This window comes from Parasteatoda tepidariorum, chromosome 7, assembly GCF_982258835.1.
Source record: "Parasteatoda tepidariorum strain Cologne lab strain chromosome 7, Ptep-v5.0, whole genome shotgun sequence".
NCBI lineage: Eukaryota > Metazoa > Arthropoda > Arachnida > Araneae > Theridiidae > Parasteatoda > Parasteatoda tepidariorum.
The window spans coordinates 78086464-78105719 of NC_141761.1; the positions used below are offsets into that span (position 1 = coordinate 78086464).

The 19256-nt window shown below is 28.8% G+C and overlaps 1 protein-coding gene across 5 annotated transcripts in view; it reads right to left on the minus strand.

Annotated features, from left to right (window-relative positions):
• Sdb (SAXO downstream of blistered) overlaps nt 1-19256 on the minus strand; it is a 100541-nt gene that overhangs the window by 57603 nt on the left and 23682 nt on the right. For 2 of the 5 annotated variants that reach the window (XM_087168099.1, XM_043047996.3), the window contains exon 1: nt 16903-17323. The exons of the other annotated variants lie outside the window; for them this stretch is intronic. The gene's annotated coding sequence lies outside the window, so the exon portion shown is untranslated. Of the gene's footprint in view, nt 1-16902; nt 17324-19256 lie in introns of those variants that run through there. 5 annotated transcript variants of the gene reach the window in all.

Sequence of the window (19256 nt, forward strand, 5' to 3'; positions counted from 1 at the left end):
TCATCTTGCCTCGACAATTCAAATAAATTACTCTAAATCAGGTTCCTCAAAAACTGTGCCTTTAGAAGGTAAACTAAAAATTAAAATTGGTTTAATTTACACTTCTCATTATATTATCATTGTTTTTAATTAAATTTCAATTACACAATGATACTTGTATAGAAGTGTTTTGTATATAGAAAAGACAAGATCTATCTTAGATATTTTATTCATAGAATTTTTTTTAATAAACTGAAAACAAGAATCTGGTATTGAAAAAGTATTGATGGTTCAAAAAAAAAAAAAAAAAAAAAAAAATTATGAGAATCAGAAAAAGCAAGAGTGGCGGCCTCGTTTAGGAATAGTTGAATTTTATTTGACTTTCTTTAAACATTTGACACACAATTTATATTAAACATATTTTTTATACTTTTTCCCTATTTTATATTAATTTTTGTCAAAATAAGTGAAAAAATATTATATTTAGCACATTAATAATTTATGGTTATGAAATATAGCATGAAATACAGCGTTATGATAAAACCTTCCAAACACGGCTCACTTCTAAACAATTATTTTTCAAATTTGCAGGTTATTTAGATATAAGAGAAACAATTATTCATCATTGAAATTTCTTTTATTTACCAAATCAATTATTGTTAATTTCTTAATTATAAATCAAACGTATTTTTTTCTTTCAATCCACTCTAGTTGGATTTTAAAATTCCGATAATCTAACAGATTTTTTTAGTAACTATATAGTTTTTTATAATTTAAAAATATCCAAATATATTTTAGCTTGCAATTAAAGCGTCAGAAAAAAATATCTAAAAGGGACAACGGTGTCCCATGTATGTCAAAGGGTTAAACGCTAATATCTATGGGTAAGTAAAAGGATGTGTTAAATAGTAAGTGGATAATCTAAGTAGATAAGTAGGGGATTTTTCAGTTTTGAAAAGAAAAAAAGTTAACAGATAAAAAATTACGTAGTACCCACTAGATAAACTAAAGGTGAGAATGAGATAATGATCTATAATAATATAAAGAAGAGTATGCAATATGCTCAAAAACAATAGGAAAACGCAAAAATGAAAAGTAAAACCTATATAACGATTCCTTAATTTATTTTGATTCTTTTAGTACTTAAAAGGAACAGCTTTATAAAAAATAGCTCTAAATTTGTTTTCCATTATATTATTAATGTGGCTGAGCAAGTTTCTAGGTTATTTTAATTCTAAAGAATAAAAGAATACACGCATAAAAAATATAATTGTTTCTAAATTCATTTATCATTTATAATTAAAAAATACTTGTTTTATAAACAATGGGGACTGTTATTAGTTGAAAAACTACTGATATAACATGTAATGTAAATTTAAAAGGGATCTTGTCATAAATTCACATGTTTAACATTCTTTGGTTGCGCTCTACTACTTTTAAAAATATTCTTATTTATTTCTTAAACTCTTTATTTGTTTCAATAATTCCAGTCTGAACGATGAGACCCTGAATATCTTATTTCTTACGGGTAAATTAAACCCATCAAATCATAAAAATATGTTAATTAAAAAATATTATTTGTCAAATTAATTTTTAAAAATATATCTATCTTACTGAAAAAGAAAAAATATTGTTAAATTAACTTTGCAATGTACATTTTTTCATAAATCACCGGCGTTGAACAGTCGATCCAATTCTGAGTTTACGACTACCAAATTTCAACTCCTTAACCTTGTAACTTTGATCCTTATCCAGAAGACAAGGGAACTCCTGAATCAAGCATTCGGACAAACTAGCCTTTGCGTATGACTTATTGATGAAACTAATCCGCATTTGCGTTATATGGGTAGGAAAACCACGAAATCCTCTCATGGTTAGCCAAACGACAAGGGGATTCTATCCCATGATACGTCTACCACTGAGAAAATTTTTGCGGTCAATGCGAGCTAGGAGCAAAATTCTTATCAACCAACCACTCCTGGGATTTGAATCTCATCGGTTGGCGCACTCTGAGCCAACGTGGCTCTGCAACTTACCTTAGTGCATTTGCACTACAGAAATGATAAGACTGCTAAATGTGTGCTATAAAATTGTCCTTAACCTCGGTTGAGCCCGATTTCGGCTCGTTCTATTAAACTCGTTTTTGTGTCCGTTTATAAAAGACAAATCTAGCAATTGTAATTGATTATTTTCTGGTGAGCTAAAGAGATCAATTATTAACAAACTATCTTTGTCGAATTCACATACAATTCGTTTCCTTACCACTACAAGCAAAATGTATTATTTGTCGCTATATTTTAATTGTTTACTTTTTAGCAGTGCTCCAATTTTAATCGGAACACCGCCGAATTAAAATCTAAGTTTCAATCATTTATTGTTCACTTTATAACAAAAAAAAATTTTTACAAGCTTAATTAGAATGAAAAATATAATAAAAGAATCAGAACCTAAAATTCTCCCCCGTTTTTTAAAAAATATAAACCCACATATTTTTTTTTAAATTAAAAGATGCACTCCCATGTTTATTGTTTTTTTTTTAAGAATGCGTTTATTTTACCAGTGGTGTCACACAAATTAATTTTCTAATTTAAAAACAAGATTTTTAAAAGCATTTTATATTTTATTATCCTAACTTTCGGACAGTATTGCTGTTAAACTTTTCATTCTTTGCGGTTCAGACAATTTTAAATTCCCACAAATAACTTTAGAGGACAATTTTTTTTAAACAGATCTTAAGAGGCTTTCGCAATCTGCAATCGCTTTTTTCCCCTGCAAGCTATAGTTTTTAAGCCATTTAATAATATAGTCCTAAGTAGGATTTTTAAAAATTCACTCAAATGATCACTTGAAATTAACAATAATTGTGTTTCCACTTGTCTACGACACGGAGAAAAAAAAAGTATGGTAATATTACCGTACTGTGTATGGTAAAGACATTACTGAAAAAAACAACAACATAATTTTGGTAATAAAACCAAAATATACGATATTTAAACCATTCATAGGGTAACGGTTTACAAGAAACTCATGTTTTGAAAATTATATTTCTTATTACCACACATTTAGTAAAAAATACAAAACTGAAAAGTAAACTTAAACGAATAAGTGGTTTTTACGATATGCTCTAAGTACGCTAAGTACTTTACGATATGCCGAATAAGTGGTTTTTACGATATGCTATTCATGATAGAATTACCAAATTTTACCCCTTTTACCAAATTTTAACATTTAATATATATAATTCTCTTACGTGACTCCCAAATTTTGGCTGTATTTCTTTTCCGCCGGTGGCAACGCTTGCTTTGTTTTGTTTACGTTGCTATTTCTCTTACACGGCGAATCGACCAATGATTGCAGCTAAAAATGTCGCATGCCAAATCTAGCTGAGGTGGCTCAACATATAGCGCTTTTAAAAACGAAAACTGAAATAACCAGAGAGCATCAGCTGCGGCAATCTCATACTATTAAGATAGGCAGAAGTGAGTAGTCTTTGTCGATAGATCTCTATTTTAGTATTTTGTCGAAACAGCTTTTTTTCACGAATTTATATATTACGAATTTATTTGACGATTTACGATCTATATCACGAATTATACTATAGCACATTTCTAATTGGTTTAACGAATTACATGTCATTTATTTGAATTCAAATTTATTTTAATGACTTAGTATTTACTAAAAAGATGTAATTTTTTTTTTAAAAAAAGTTTTTATATGGATTTGAATGATTGTTTTGAATTCTTAGAATTTTGTGCATTTGCAATGTACCTAAGCAGGGGTCTGTTTAGAAGAAATTTGGGTCCGTTAACGGACCCTTCACAATATATCTTTTCATAAAAACGGACCCTTCACAAAATATTTTAACTTAAAAACGGACCCTTCACAAAATATTTTAACTTAAAAACGTACCCTTCACAAATTTGTTTATCTTCATTATTATTTTGTTAATCGAATAAACCCTTTCCAGGGCAGAAAACAAGAAAGATGGATGTAAACGAATTAGTTTTGTCTTCGGCAGACGATTCTTCCATTATTCGTCCGAAATTAATATTCTGCGTTCAGCAGTATAGGCTAAATACCAAATATTTGTATGTTGCATCTCTAATTTAGAAGCAGCAATTGTTGTTTATTTTTTAAAATTTAATTTTTTTAATTATAATTTTACAGTGTTGAGCATAATCTTGTATGTCTTTACAAATGAAAAACTCCTTGAAAAAGTTTTTTTTTTGCAATAACGGACCCTATTTGCACAAATTCATAAAAGCGGACCCTGGTTGAAAGAATGTGAGTAATTTTTTCACAATTTCACGAAAAACGGACCTTTCACAAAATGTCTGGACCGACCCCTGCTAAGTTAGTAGCGAGCGAAGTGAGTTTGGTTTGCGAAGCAAACCTTATAAGATTGCATAGACATTTCCGGGGGTTGACGAGCGTTAGCGAGCAGGGGGCGCAGCCCACTATTATATAATACAATATTTTATTGTTAATTTTTCCAAAATCATTACCAAAGTTTTTCGGTAAAAATTACCGTGCTTTTTGGGGTTCCCATAGATCCAGAAATACGGTAAATTTTAACATATTCTAGTAGTTTCGAATATAGTTTTTTCCTCAGTATACGTATGGCAAGAAGATTATACGATTATACATTTCAGTTCATGATGCGATAAGTTAAGATCATATGCCTGTCTCAAATGTTATTTTGAAAGGAGTGACAGGCCTATATATGTGTACATAAACTTATACACTTTTCATAACACTTGTATATTCAGACAAAAATTAAAATAAACTAAAAATACCATTTTGAAAATATTCCGTATCTTTCGGGAAAAAAATAATTTCAGGTTTGAAATTCTCATACCCGAATTAGGTAGGATCAAGTACTCGTATAAACGCAACAAAAAAATTTTTGGAAATGTGTACAAACAGAAAAGCGTTATTGTTTTATTTTTAAAAGTTTCGTAAAAGAAGGTACCAAAAAAAAACTTTATAATGACTATAAAATCCAAGAGGGAAATTTTACTTTATAACTGGCGTTACACACTCGATCCAATTCTGAGTTTAAGATTATTAATGTTCAATTCTAAATCCTTGTAATTTTGAACCCAACCTAGAAGACAAGGCTTTCATAAAAGACTTTTTGATGGAACTAACCCGTATTAGCGTTACATGGAGGAAAAACTACGAAACTATTCTAGGGTAGCCAGACGGTAAGGGGATTCTAACCGATAATCCGTTAAGGATATTTTATTTTAGCACTATGATCAGCACTGAGGATATTTTATTTCAGCACTACGATCGGCGTGAGCCGGGAGTAGAATTCGTATCAAACAGTGGCAGCTGGGTTTCGAACCTGGGCAACCTCATTAGGAGGCGGACACTTTATCCTCTCATGCTTCACCGAGGAGGATATTCTAAATCCAAATCTGAATAGCTAAATTATTTTAAATAGTTTTTTTTAAAATTATTTTAAAACTATTGCACCTTAGGCAAAATAACACCCACTTCTCTTCGATGGAGAGAATCACACCCACTTTCACGTCTTTAAATCTAAAAGTTTCTTTTTTAAAAATAATGTGATGGCTAAATGAACGTAAATTTATTACTGAAAGAATATTAAACTCAAGGTTATTTCTAACACCCACGTATTCTAATATAGACGTTTTGTGACTTACTCTGTCTAGGTTCATTACCTTTCAAGGAAAATTCTTGAAGTGGTCTAGGAATACACGGGCTAAGCATTGAGTGGGAGGAAATGTTCTTTTAGGAAGAAAACTAATTTAGCTTATGACATAAAAATTATTGTTTTACAAGTTTCTAATTAAATTTCTATACATGGATTTTTCTTTAACTAACAACTCTGATATGCAAAACCAAAATCATTAGTTAAAGATAATTATGAAATTATTTTATTGATGAATTAGTTTATGAAAATAATTATTTTATTGGCTGACTGAAAAAATACATACGAAAGTCATATTTTTAAAATTTAATATCTCAGAAACTATTTGGCCGATTTCGTTCCAATTTTGTACTTAGCCATGTAAAATTATATTGTTTAAAATTATGTAAAAAATTATTTTCCTTACAATTAAAATTGCTTAGACAATTATTAAATAAAAAAATAACTATCAATAAATATTTACTGAAAGTCATATTTTGCATGGAATTATTTTTGGACAAATGAATTTTACAATTAAGTACAAGAATTGTTCAATTCGTTTAAAAAGTTCTCAAGATATAGCAAAATACGCAAAAAATAAAATTAACCGCTTAGTTTAATTATTAAAATAAATTAATTATCAACTTAATCATAAATTAATTATTTAATTATTAAATTAACCAATAATGGACCGCTTTCCTAACCTAACTATCGGTACAATATTTTGGGAGTCAGAAATCCAAATCCGTCGTAAAAAAGATATGTTTATTCAGAGAAAGTACGTTTTTGTATCTGATTTTGTAATTTAAAATATCGTCCACACTAATTAAGTAACATATTTGAAGTCATACCCTCTAACTATTAAGATTGAGTTTTTAAACGAGAAGGTTCGATCATATTACATCAAAAGTTATTCTGACCTATTTCAACCGTTTGTTTTCGCTCTCTACCTGGAATTGCATATCAAAGTATAAGTTCATAAGAACAGTGTATAACAAAAGATTTTTTTCAAGGTATAATTATTTAGATATCAGAACTATTAAATTTGTATAATTTGCTGAATTATTTAAAATTTAGAAAAAAAGCTTAAATTCAGAAATAAACTTTAATATTTGATAAGGCTTAATAACTAGAAATGAAGTCATATACTTTTAATTTGAGAACAATTATACAATAAACATACCTCTAATCTCAGACATCTACCTCAAATCTCGTTGTATATCAATATTGTGATATCAATATTGTATATTGTGAATTGTGTATATCAATATTGTGATAGCAAACAAAGCACTCATTTATGTTTAAGTTTAATTACAATTTATTTTATTTGAATAAATTGTTAGTGAATGGACTGAAAGCTTCTCATACGTTTTTTCCAAAGTGTTATTTAATGTCCTTCAAGGTACAAAAAGACTTTACTAGTTCAAATAACTGTAAATTTGTTCCGTTATCGTCCTTATATTTACATTGTATCACGATACCAATTTGAGACTATAATATAGTATATTACATGAATAATACTGAGTCACTTAAAATTGTGCAGTGTTTCGCACAACCAATTGAACATCGTATAACTTTTACAATAACTTTGAGTGTACACTGAGAAAAAAAAGTATGGTAAAAACTACCAGAGCTAACATTTACCGTGTTCCGGACTCAATGGGAAAACCAAAAAGCTTAGTAATTTTTACCGACTCGCTTTGATAATGATTTTGGAAAATTAAAATATTTAATAAAATTAAGTAAATGTGATCCTTTTTTTATGATACTTTAAAACAGTGTTTCCCAAACTTATGACTTTTGCACCCTTTCTAAATTTTTCGTAACGCTGTGTACCACTAATAAAAAAATAAATGTATTTTTTAGTATAAAAAAATTGCACAAAAGCTAAGAATCACAACTGGTTGTTGATATCATTAATTATTAACCGATAACTCTGCAAAAAATAGCCAATAGAAAAATACAAAATCGTAAATTTTCATGGCTAGCTTTATCTTTAAGTACAATTTTTTGATATTTTCGTTTGTTGCAAGATATTTCGCATAAGAACGCGTACCCCAGCTAAACCATTCCCGTACCCCTGGGGGTACGCGTACCACACTTTGGGAAACACTGCTTTAAAACATGGGTATGGCATAAAAACCACTTATAAGATTAAATTTATTTTTTAGTTTTGCATTCTTTACTAAGTGTGTGGTAATAAGACTTAAATTTTTGAAAAACATAATTCCCGGTAAATTTTTACCATATGAATGAAAAAAATTACCAAATGAATGGTTTAAATACCGTATATTTTGATTTTATTAACCAGAATTATGATGTGTTTTTTTCCAAAAATATCAATACCATACAGTATGGTAATGTTACCAGAATTTCTTTCGTTATGTATTACATATCATAAATTCATTTTCAAATGATTTTTTAAACGATAGCTTTGAAACTCTTTTTTAAAAAAAGACAAATAGATTATCGAATAATATTCAATAAGTCTATTTAATTTATCTTAAATATTTCGGTAAATGTGTCATTTTTATCACGATTCCAATTTTAAAAAAAAACGGGCTGTCTTAATCATATGGTAATATTACATAATTTTTTTAAAAAAATTCATAAACCTGAATTACTAAGTGCATAACACTCTTGCATGGACAAGTATTTTTGTATTTATTAACTTATTATTGCAAATTTAATTATTATTCACTATTGTTAACTGTCGGGTTATGTTCATTTCTATAGTCACATTCCTTTCAAGATGTATCATAAAAAGTTTTGTGATATATATTGAGTAGTTTTATTTCTCAGCTTATGCTCTTTGAGGTATTTTAGAGATTGTACTCTGATAAGAGCTTAAAGTATTAATAGACCTTATTGGCACATCAATTATTTTAGTTACACCTTTAATCTGAAACTCTTTCTAAATCGGTGACCAACTGGTTTTGAACTTGAGCCAACTAATCTTAAATCACACTGGAATTGCGGAGAAAGCAAAACAAACAAAAACATATTTTCTGTTCAACATTCAATGACTGGTGTAGTACAAAGCGAAATACTAATTTGTAAATAAACATAAATAATAAAAGGTAAAAGATGTCCATTCCTAATCTCGATCACTCTCTAAATGAATCTTGATCCCGAAATCCCGATCAGTCTTGAAGCCAGTTTTAATCCTTGAACTTGCACTTGTGACTTAACCATTACCACCACCCTTAGGAGGTTGCAGTCGCGACCATGACAAAACAATATGCTTGTTGTGTCATGTGGGTATATAATCCTACGGAAAAGTCTCAAGACATGACACCGGAAGAAAGAGGCGTCCATTTTGCCCACTCAGCATCAGCAGATCCAGATATTTCAGCTCAACAGCATTTGCTGTTGTTCATTCATGGTCTTTAATATTCACAACTTAGGATAGAGAAATGGGCGGTTCTGGCCTAAAGGTGAATGTGCCATCATCCACCTTAAGATGTGACATCGATAAAATATGCACAGGCAGTATACGATAATTAATTTCATTGATAAAGACCGGTTGAGAGATCACAGAATAACAAAAGTGGGCGACAAAATTGTGACAAATAATGAGTTGTCAGATTTAAAAACCCTTTTAGTTTTCTTCTTCAAGCGATATACAGGTTGTACGCAGGTTAACAATTTTTTTTCAGTCAGTGGGAGCATTAATATAATTAAAATTTAAAGTACATTAAAATTTAAAGTATATAAAAATTGAATTCAGATAAATTTAAGAGTCAGGCCCCGATTTACAAAATACAGATCTCAGGAATCTGGACAGAAAGCCACTCGGGGGCTCTCTGAAAGAACCGTTAAGTTTCAGTTAATATGCATGGATTTTAATCACAAAACCAAAAGGCAAATTTTTAAAAATGGCAATTTGAAGCAAGCTTATTTAGAAGTACATCATATAGAAATTCAAAATTTAATTTAGCTAAACCATGAGAAAAATATTAACATTTAATTGATATAAGATTTTTTGGTGAGAATGATAAAAATTATGAAGGAAAAAAAAGACTCGTACTAAAATATTTTCTTTTTATATATATATAAAATTTTTTTTTTGGGAGTGGGGGGGGGGGGCTCTGGGCTTGTGCCCCGAATGTCCTTCCAAAAATCAGTCTCTTCGTAGAGTAAACCATGAAGTTTCAAATTCTGGAGAAAGAAATTTCCATGTAATAAAATGCAAACAAATTACGGCAAGGATTGCGCCAGCGTGAAATTATCGTGCAATAATTTGTCTACATTTTAACATGTAATAATTTGTCTTGCAAAAATTTTCTGCAATATTTGAAAACATTTTTTCAGTATTTAAAACTTCATGGTTTACATAGGGTTTACCCGAACTTGCTTTCTCTAAACTTTAAATGTTAAAATATCAATAGAGGTTAAACAAAACTTGCCATGCGAAGTTTCTCTCGCGATATTTCGTCTTCTAAACTTCAACTTTAAATTAACAACCAACAAGTTTAAATAACATTTGTCGGATGATGAAAATGAAATTTTTTTAAAACTATTTTACGGTTATTATTTAAATGTATTTCATACGTGATAATGTTTTTTAGATTTTTTTTTCACGTTTCTCTAGTAATTTATTTTGTGCTCGATTAATTTTCCAATTGTTTATTTCAGTTTTAAAAGCATATTATTTAAGAATAACAGGTCAATGTGGCATCTGTTAGTATGAATAATTCTTGATACAGAGAAGGAATAAAGAAAAAAGAACGTGGAAAAATGGAGGAAAAAGAATTTAAATATAGCAAGTAAGTAAAACAGAAAATCAATGAATTAGTTTGTAAATAAATAAAAAGTTTGAAAAATAATAAAAAGTTGAAAAGTAAATAAAACTTAAAATTTGTAGTACGACAGAAGAATCTCACAAAATCAGATTCTACTTTTTTCGTCTCGCATGGTCTTTAAAATAATATAAGGATTCTAATTCTTTTTTTATTAAGTCACTAAAGTTATTTGTTTCATTTTATTCCCTTAAATGTATTTCAAAAAACTTAGTTACCAAAATGTAATGTTTAAGGCTTAAAGTATTTTTAAAACCTATAGTAGGTCTTTTTCGTAAAGTTTAATAATGTTTAAAAAACACCTTTACAAAATAACAAAACAAAAAAGTATTCTTAAATATCAATTGGTGCTTTAATAAATAGTAAATCGGCAATGGAATAATTTAACATTGGTTAAAAGAATCAGAATCTGACTTCTAGACACCATTAAAAGTTTACACACATAGATTGATTTATTATTAATGTATTGCCGCCATCATACATAAAAGGTGAAAAAACATTATAAGTTTTTTGCTAGTACTAAGATATCATTAGAAGATAAGGGGGAAAATAAGAGAGTTAGGAATGATCATTAACCTACTAACTGAAAAAAGTTATATTACAAAATGATCGATAGTTTCTCCTTATAAATGTGGAAGACATTAAATATCTATCTTCCTCATTGAGTGATTAATAGATTTTATTTTTCGACAGAGGAAACATTATTTGCAACACTATTTCTCTTACGGAATATCACATTTTTATTTGACAAGTATGGTTAACACATTAGATAATTTTATAACAACAAAAAGAAGAGTTAGTGTGGGTGTTTTTTATAACTCTAAAACTGTTTGAGGGAAAAGAAATTTGCACATCAGTTAAAAGATAAATTTCAACTAATACTTTCGCTTTCTCAAGAAACAAAACTGTGTGTAATGAAAACAGAATATATTAGATATTTTCGCGATAAAGGTAAGAAAGCGTTTGTTTGATAACTGAACATAATTAGAACTTAACAAAAAACAAAAGAATGGTGAAACGGCTTCTAATTACCTTTTAAGCTAAACTTAGCAACAACAATAGTTATTAATTATTATTTATGTTACTTGCGATGTCGATTGATTGTCAATAATTGTTAGTTCAAAGTTCAATATCAATGATATAAAACTTTCAAAATATTGAGAAATTCAAGAAAATTTAAAGAGAAAAAAAAATCTAAATCAAGATAATTAATACGTTAATAACGATGATGATAAAAAGATATATGACTTGCAAAAGATAAATTATTTATATTTTTTATCAATTTATTTTACTTTATTTTATTTATTTTATTTTATTTTTATTTTTTAATTTTATTTTATTTTATTTATTTTATTTTATGTTATTTATTTTATTTATTTCATTTTGTTTTAAACTAATATAATGGTAAGAATTTGAGATAAGTAAAATACCAACGCTTGACGTATTTCTCCTAAACACGAGTTGGCGAAAAAATAAATATTTTCTTGAGTCAGATGCTACTGATTAATTGATATTGCACTGAAATTCAGAAGAATTGGATCAATTGATTTCTAATTTTTTTCACGTTCGGATGACTCACTGCTACCCACGGAAATCTTTCAAATAACAGCCCCAAAACTGCGGGGGAGAATGAATTTCTTTAAATTTTCATTTTGGACCTAACCTTCAAAGTTCAAACTGTGACTAAAAGGATGATGTTCGCGTAGGATGCAGTTTCGAGAACATTTCCGAGTAAAGAAAACTTGATGTCAATGCAGTAGGTTGTCAATTTTTTTAATTGTATTATTTCTCAGAAAAGAAATGTGAAGATTTCCTTTGCATTATTATATTGAAATAAACGAAACTTTAATAATCCATACGGTCATAGTGTTTAAAAGTAAATAAAAACCGTTTAGTGTTTATGTCACATGATTTTCTAACTCTCTCTCTCTCTATAGATAGGGAATAGATGTAGGTGTTACCGTCAATTTGAAATGCACAAATCTAACTAGAAAAGTCTTTAGAATTTCCTTATAAGTCCAATAATTTTTAAGCGCGTTCATTCAGTTTGCCACTTCCTAGACCTGAAAATAACCACTCGCCAATAAAAAAAAGTGGTGCCTTAAATTAAATAAACAACCGGTCACTTTTTGCCATCGTTTTTATTTATTTATTTATTTTAAATTGTTAATCTTTATGATAGATCATCAGAACAGTAGACTCTGGAAATGATAGGTCATCAAATTAATGCAGAAAGACTTTGGAAAACAGAATTTTCATAAAAACGCCCAATGTCGAAATTCAAAATTTTGATTCTTCAATTTGTAGATTCATGTAGAAGAGAGATGTTTAACAATTGGTCCCCTTCCGTGATGGTTTTTTTTTTTTTTTTTTATATATATAAAAAAAGTTTTTCGGGGGCCACCTGCCCGGATGTTTCCAAGAGTTGGCGATTATTCTGCCACAGATCACGATACGGAAATCTCCCCTAACAATTTATAAATTTCATAGATTTAATGTGTACATCTAGTGTATTTTGCCTCTCCAAATATTTTAAAATTAAGTTCCTTAAAATCACAGTACGTTTAATAAAATTTTGTAACATATTCATATTATTTTTATTGTTGAATTAGTTTATTAAAGCTGAACGTTATTCCTAATACGTTTTTAAGTATAATTTAATCCAAGCGCAAAAAAAAAAAAATAATAATAATAATAATAATAAGGTTGCTTGAAGTGGCTAACAAATGATTTATCGATATCGATCACTGAGTCATTAGGTTTGAGGAAAAAGTGGCTAACAAGTTATTAGAGTCTCCGGCTACTGGCTACTAAGTGAAAACTTAAATTTTCAGGTCTACCACTTCCTAAGCACATGTTCGTGTCTGTAGTGGATACATTATCATATACGGGAAAACTTCAATTTATCGGACATGAAATCTGTTGCAGTATATGCATCAGATCTAATCCGAGAACTTTAAAAAAATGTCAAATAGTACGATCTTCAAATGAGATTAACAAAAATAAGGCGTTAAAAAAAGTCCTCACACACCCCAAGTTAACGCATTTTATTGAAAAGGGTAATTTAGGACCTTCATCCACTAAGCGCTCTATTTGTCAAACTTGGCGATGCAATACAAAACAAATATAAATTCCAGTTGGTTAAATTAATTTATTTATTACAAAACAACCCTCATTTTAAACGCATCATACTATAACTGACAACAAAGGAAATGCTTGAATAATAATAAATGTCTAAATGAAGCAAACATATACTTTTATAAAGGATTACATTTTATCGTGTCTATCGAATTACATATTTATGCTCGAAATGTAACTCTTCTATCTAATCACTGTAATTGCATCACAAAGACTAAGTTTTTTTCTTCTTTCTGTTGAATCTTTTTCACAGCCAATAAATAATAGTAGCTCTTTAATATTTTAAACACGAATCGAGAAAGGGAAATGGTTGAAAACGACCGCTTTTGAGATAATGCGGAAGTCTGTTTTGGCAATTTAACTTCTCTCTTTAAATGATGGCTGTTTTTTTAATGAAATTAGTGACGCAGAGAACTAATAGAAATTTAGGAGTGCGTGTAACAATATTATTTTAAAATTTGCTGCAACCATATGAAGATGCAACGTTTAACTAACTATTTGTGCAAATTAATCATTCTTGAACTTAGCAAGAAACGATGGTCCGACTTGAACAGAAATATTGTTTTCAATTGATTTTATAACCGCCCGCAATTTCGGAATAATGACATTCAATATTCTACTCAGTTGCCTTGTAATTCAGAACTCAACTTAGAAGACTAATGAACTTCTGCATAAAGCATTGGAACAAACTAGCATTCATGGAGGACTTTTTGATGGAACTAATCCAAATTTGCTTACATGGAGAGAAAAACTGCGAAAGCCACCCACGGTAAGCATGACGGATAGGGGATTCTTGCCTATGATCCGTCAACCACTGAGGATATTTTACGTCAGTACTGCGGACAGTGAGAACCAGAAGTAAAATTTGTCTCAACCAGTCCAGGTTTGAATCTATGGTAGACTAAAAAAAGAAAACCGCAAAAGGGGATTAACTCGAAAAATGTTGGCAAGTCTCAAATGCCTTTGGCGTGAATAGGTACCGATACAAAAATATCCCCCCAAAATTCGCCATTTCACTGCAATAGCATGCCATGGGAATGTGATGCCATAATATATAAGTGCAAATACCGTAAACTCGATATTAAACTAAATATTTTTTGAATTTTTAACCACATGAAAGAGCTGTTATAACTAAGGTTGAAAACTGTTTTTTAAAAAGAGTTAAGTATTCAGTGTTTTTTTTTTTTATCAGAATTATAAACAAATTCAATTTTAATTCCAATTTTTTATACAAAACCTACGCAGAATAATCACTGCAACTCAATCCAATGCTCTCAGAAAATCATTTCAACATCGATATTACCATTAAAATAATGCAAGGTATCAAACTCCGTTAATATAACTGTAATTTCCTTGAACTAAATTTATACCTTAAACCGCAGTTTCCTGAAAAATTACTGTAATTTTAATAAGGTGCTAAATTGAATCGTATTTTCTTTCAAGTTGAGTCAAAATGTTGTGTAATTAAGTTCAAGAATTATTCTGCGTGCATACTTGCACTAATTTGCACCAAATGACGATAGGTGTCTTTTTGAGCATTTCCAAAAAAAAAAACGTATCCATTTCACTATAAAATACAATTTCAATTATATTTGAAAAATATACTCTGTTTAAGAAGATGTTTTATTTTCTTCCATTTGTCGTCACAACATTTTATTCACATTTGAAAGAATTTGCTTGTTTCAGTTTCAAAGTTCGTTCCATAAACATTTTAAAATCAATTTTCTTTACTCATTATTGATGTTATGAATTCACAAACTGCGGCTTTTTAATGATCTTCGTGCGACCTTCACCTTCCAGGCAGAAAATAATTGGCAAAACTGCATAACTAGCTTAAGAAATTTTACAACTGTCAAACAAACTTACAACTGTTTTTCAAACTTCACCCAACTTCTAAAAAGTAGAGGTAATAATTCGAGGTGTCAAAATATTTAAAACTTTTTTACATTTCCATTTTTTAAAGATTTTATTTGGACAAAACAAGTTAAAAACAAATGTTGTACAATTTCTTTAACAATTAAGGGTTTAAGTAATTTTCAGGCACTTGAAAAAATAGTAATAAAATAATTTTTTTTGTACAGAAAAAGTTGAAAATTTTTATAATTTAATTTTATTTAAGACAAAAGGTGCAAGGCAAAAGGTGCAAAACTTCAAATGTTTTCTGCTTCAAAAACATTATACCTATGATTTATAAATATAATGCATGTTTTGCTGTATTTTGTAATAAGCAAAATTTTATATTTTTCTAATTACAAAGAAATAAAATGAAAATGGAAATGAATTCATTACGGCCCTCTAAAGTCAGTTTTTATTCCTACGATTTTCTAAATTAAGTTAAATTCTGCATTTAATTACGTATTAGAATATAATCTAATAATTTAATGAAAATATAAAAGGTGACATACTGAATAAATATGAATTATATGTTAAATGCGCTAAGTGACAATTTTATGAAATTTGAAATTGAGGAAACAAGTGTTAATAGACATTTTTTAAAATTTTAAATAGTGGGGGAAAACGAGTTAAGTGACATTTTAAGTAAATTTGGACTTATTGAGAAAAAGGGAAGTTTGAGTTAAATGTCATTTAAGTAAATTTGGTAAATTCAATATTGTACAGAAGCATTGTGAAACTGTTCATAAAATATATTTCTCTAATTAATATCATTTTGTTAAAAATTTAATAAAATAATTTTTTGTTTTTGAAATTGCCTAAAACAAGTTCTATAATCCGGAAAATGTTTTGATTTCAAAATGCTACACAACACCTCAAACTAATCTTTTTTTCGTCAATTAGTATCTTAAAAATTTTAAATTGAATTTGTGTGAATTAATTCAGTTGTTGAATTCATAAAAATGTTAATTGAATAATTTTAAAAAAAACTTTTGGTTGGGAATTTTCGGATTTTGTTTTATTAGTAATAATTTTTATATTACTAAAAAATTTTAACTATAAACATTTTTTAGATATTTTCTTTGGAAACTATTTGGAGTACAATTTATAAATTTTAAATTTTTATAAGAGTTATGAAAAAAATGTAATTTACGTGTATTTTCCCAAACAAAAACTAGCTAAAAAAACTAATAATACTGAAAATTTCTTGTTCTAAAAATTTGCATTTAATATTATAGATAAATGGTTTAATTAAATATAAAAATATTAATTAAATTTTAAAATTTAAAGAGAAATTTCTGAACTTATAATTTTATGTTTTTAGGAAATTTAAACATTATTCATCTTATAATTTCTTAAATTATCGAGCACATTGTAAAAATTTTAAACAAGTTTTGAACATTACCTTCAAACAAATAATGACAGACTTACTTGTCTAGTTATTTTTATTGATGAAAACCGTGCACTTTCATCAAGTCAGTCAGCTAAATTAAACACTTCACTCCCACAATACAATTATCAACCAATTATTCAATATTTCTCGCCAAACCTAGTTAAAGAATGTTCCAAAGAAACAGATGGTATTGTAGAAAAAGGTAGCCAATTCAAGACAATGTAAATCTGAGGAATCTCAATGCGTTGCCGAATCCATGACTACCGCTTCTAGAGAACACGCGAATCAACGCCAATCCTGTTTCGTGCCCACATTTAACAAAATCTAGATTTATAACCGAATGGGCGAAAGAAAATAATGAAAAAAAACTTTTGTCGACAAAAAAAAAGAATAAAAAATTTCATGGCGTGCTTTTTATGAAAGGTGGCGGAGGTGGTGTGTTGTTAGGGCTGAAAGGGAAATTGCATCATTTAAAGTTCTTCATGGGTATTCCGGTTTGTGCCTAGAATCGAGGAGGTTAGTCCAAGGTTGCATTTGCAAAAGCGATTTATACCCGTACCATTCTCATTAAAAAGGTGGAGGCCCAGAGCACCAAATGGATAAAAAAAAATGTTCTTTTGCTAAAACGTCGCCGTTTGTTGCACGTGGATGAAATGAGTTTGCAAACAAGATGGTTTAAATGTCCTTGATTCATGGAAAATATCCGGTCAATTTATTTAAATTGTGTTTATGATCTATAAGTATAGAAATCTTCCCCGAGGTACATTAAAATAACATAGAAAAAGGGAACAAGTTATTCGCAATGGGCTTGCCATGAAACAAAACTGATTGCTTTTAGCTAGCGACTGAACTCAAATATTTTTAAGAATTGTAAATTAATTCTTGTTAGGAAACACCAAAGGAAGGTAGATGTTACGGACTGTTATTAAATTATAAGCTGATTTATAACCTAATTTTTCAGTCTCTTGTCTTAAGGATTGTGAGTAAAATGCCATTTAACTCCATTTCTCCTCAGTCGTAACACTGTGTCACATATTCTGCTATTGATCGAAGTAAACTTTCGATTTAATATTAACACTTCTTTTAGAAAGAAAAAAAAAATTATGACGGTCTTAAGTAAAATTACAAAATTAAAAAAAGCGAGAGATGTTTAGGTTTTATACATCCCTCCCTATCGTCCACATTTATGTTCCCTTTCTCCTTAGAGACTTCTTTTTTAATTATTTTAATATTTCGATGAAATTTTACCTTATTTTATTGTTCCTACAACATGGGTTTGTTTTAATTTATGGTATCAACAAAAACGGAGAATATTATTCCTAAAATAGTTCGAAACACTTATTTTACAAGAAACCCAGAGCATTAAATGATTTCAATAAAGCATTCCCGCCACAGCCTGGGGGCTCATGTAGGTTAAAGCTCCACAATTTCGTGACCACCGGCATAATTGTGACAACCAGGTCAGCATTGTACCCAGGCCAGATTCACTTCCTAGTTAATAATTTAACTAGATAGTTATTTTAAATGCCCTGCAATAAAAATACAGTATAATACCACATATGCAGTGCATAAGGGAAACAATGAAAACTTAAAACAAAATGAAACACCCTTTATAATTCAATGCATTTCCGCTCTAACTATAACTGTTACTTTAAAAGAGTAAAAATCAACAAAATCTTAATCAAGATTAGGAGAGAACATGAGTCTTTATGTTAGTCTAACAGTAATCATCGCAATAAACAATTATTGCATGTACAGCGCATGAAAAAAAAATAACGGACTTATGATCGGATCTTTACGTTCTAGAACTCAATCTTAATGGTTCCAAAGGGGTGAATATGCTAATTTACTGAAGCAGGCGATATTTTAAGTTACAAAATCAGACAGAAAAACGTACTTTCTCTAAATAAACCTGTTTTTAGACGGATTTGAACTACTGACACCCCAAAATATAAAGGGTAGCCGCAATCTGGGAAATATGCTCTTAATATTTTGGTAAGGAGAGCTGTCCAAACTTTGGACCCCTCAATGTCAATTTTATTTTTTACTTATTTCGCTATATGCTTATCGCTTTGCTTATTTCAAGAAATTTTTAAGCGAATTGAAAACTTTTTGCACACAATTATAAAACTCATTTATCCAACGATTATTCCATGCAAAGAATAACTTTAGTAAATATTTAATATATTTTATTTCATTTAATAATATCTAATTATTTAATAATTTTATTTAATAATTCATTATTTTTTTATTTTATTTAATAATTTATTATTTTTTATTTTATTTAATAATTTATTATTTTTTATTTTATTTCATAATTTATTATTTTTTATTTTATTTAATAATATTTTACTTAATAATATCCCCACTAAGAGCATAAAACTAGTTGAAA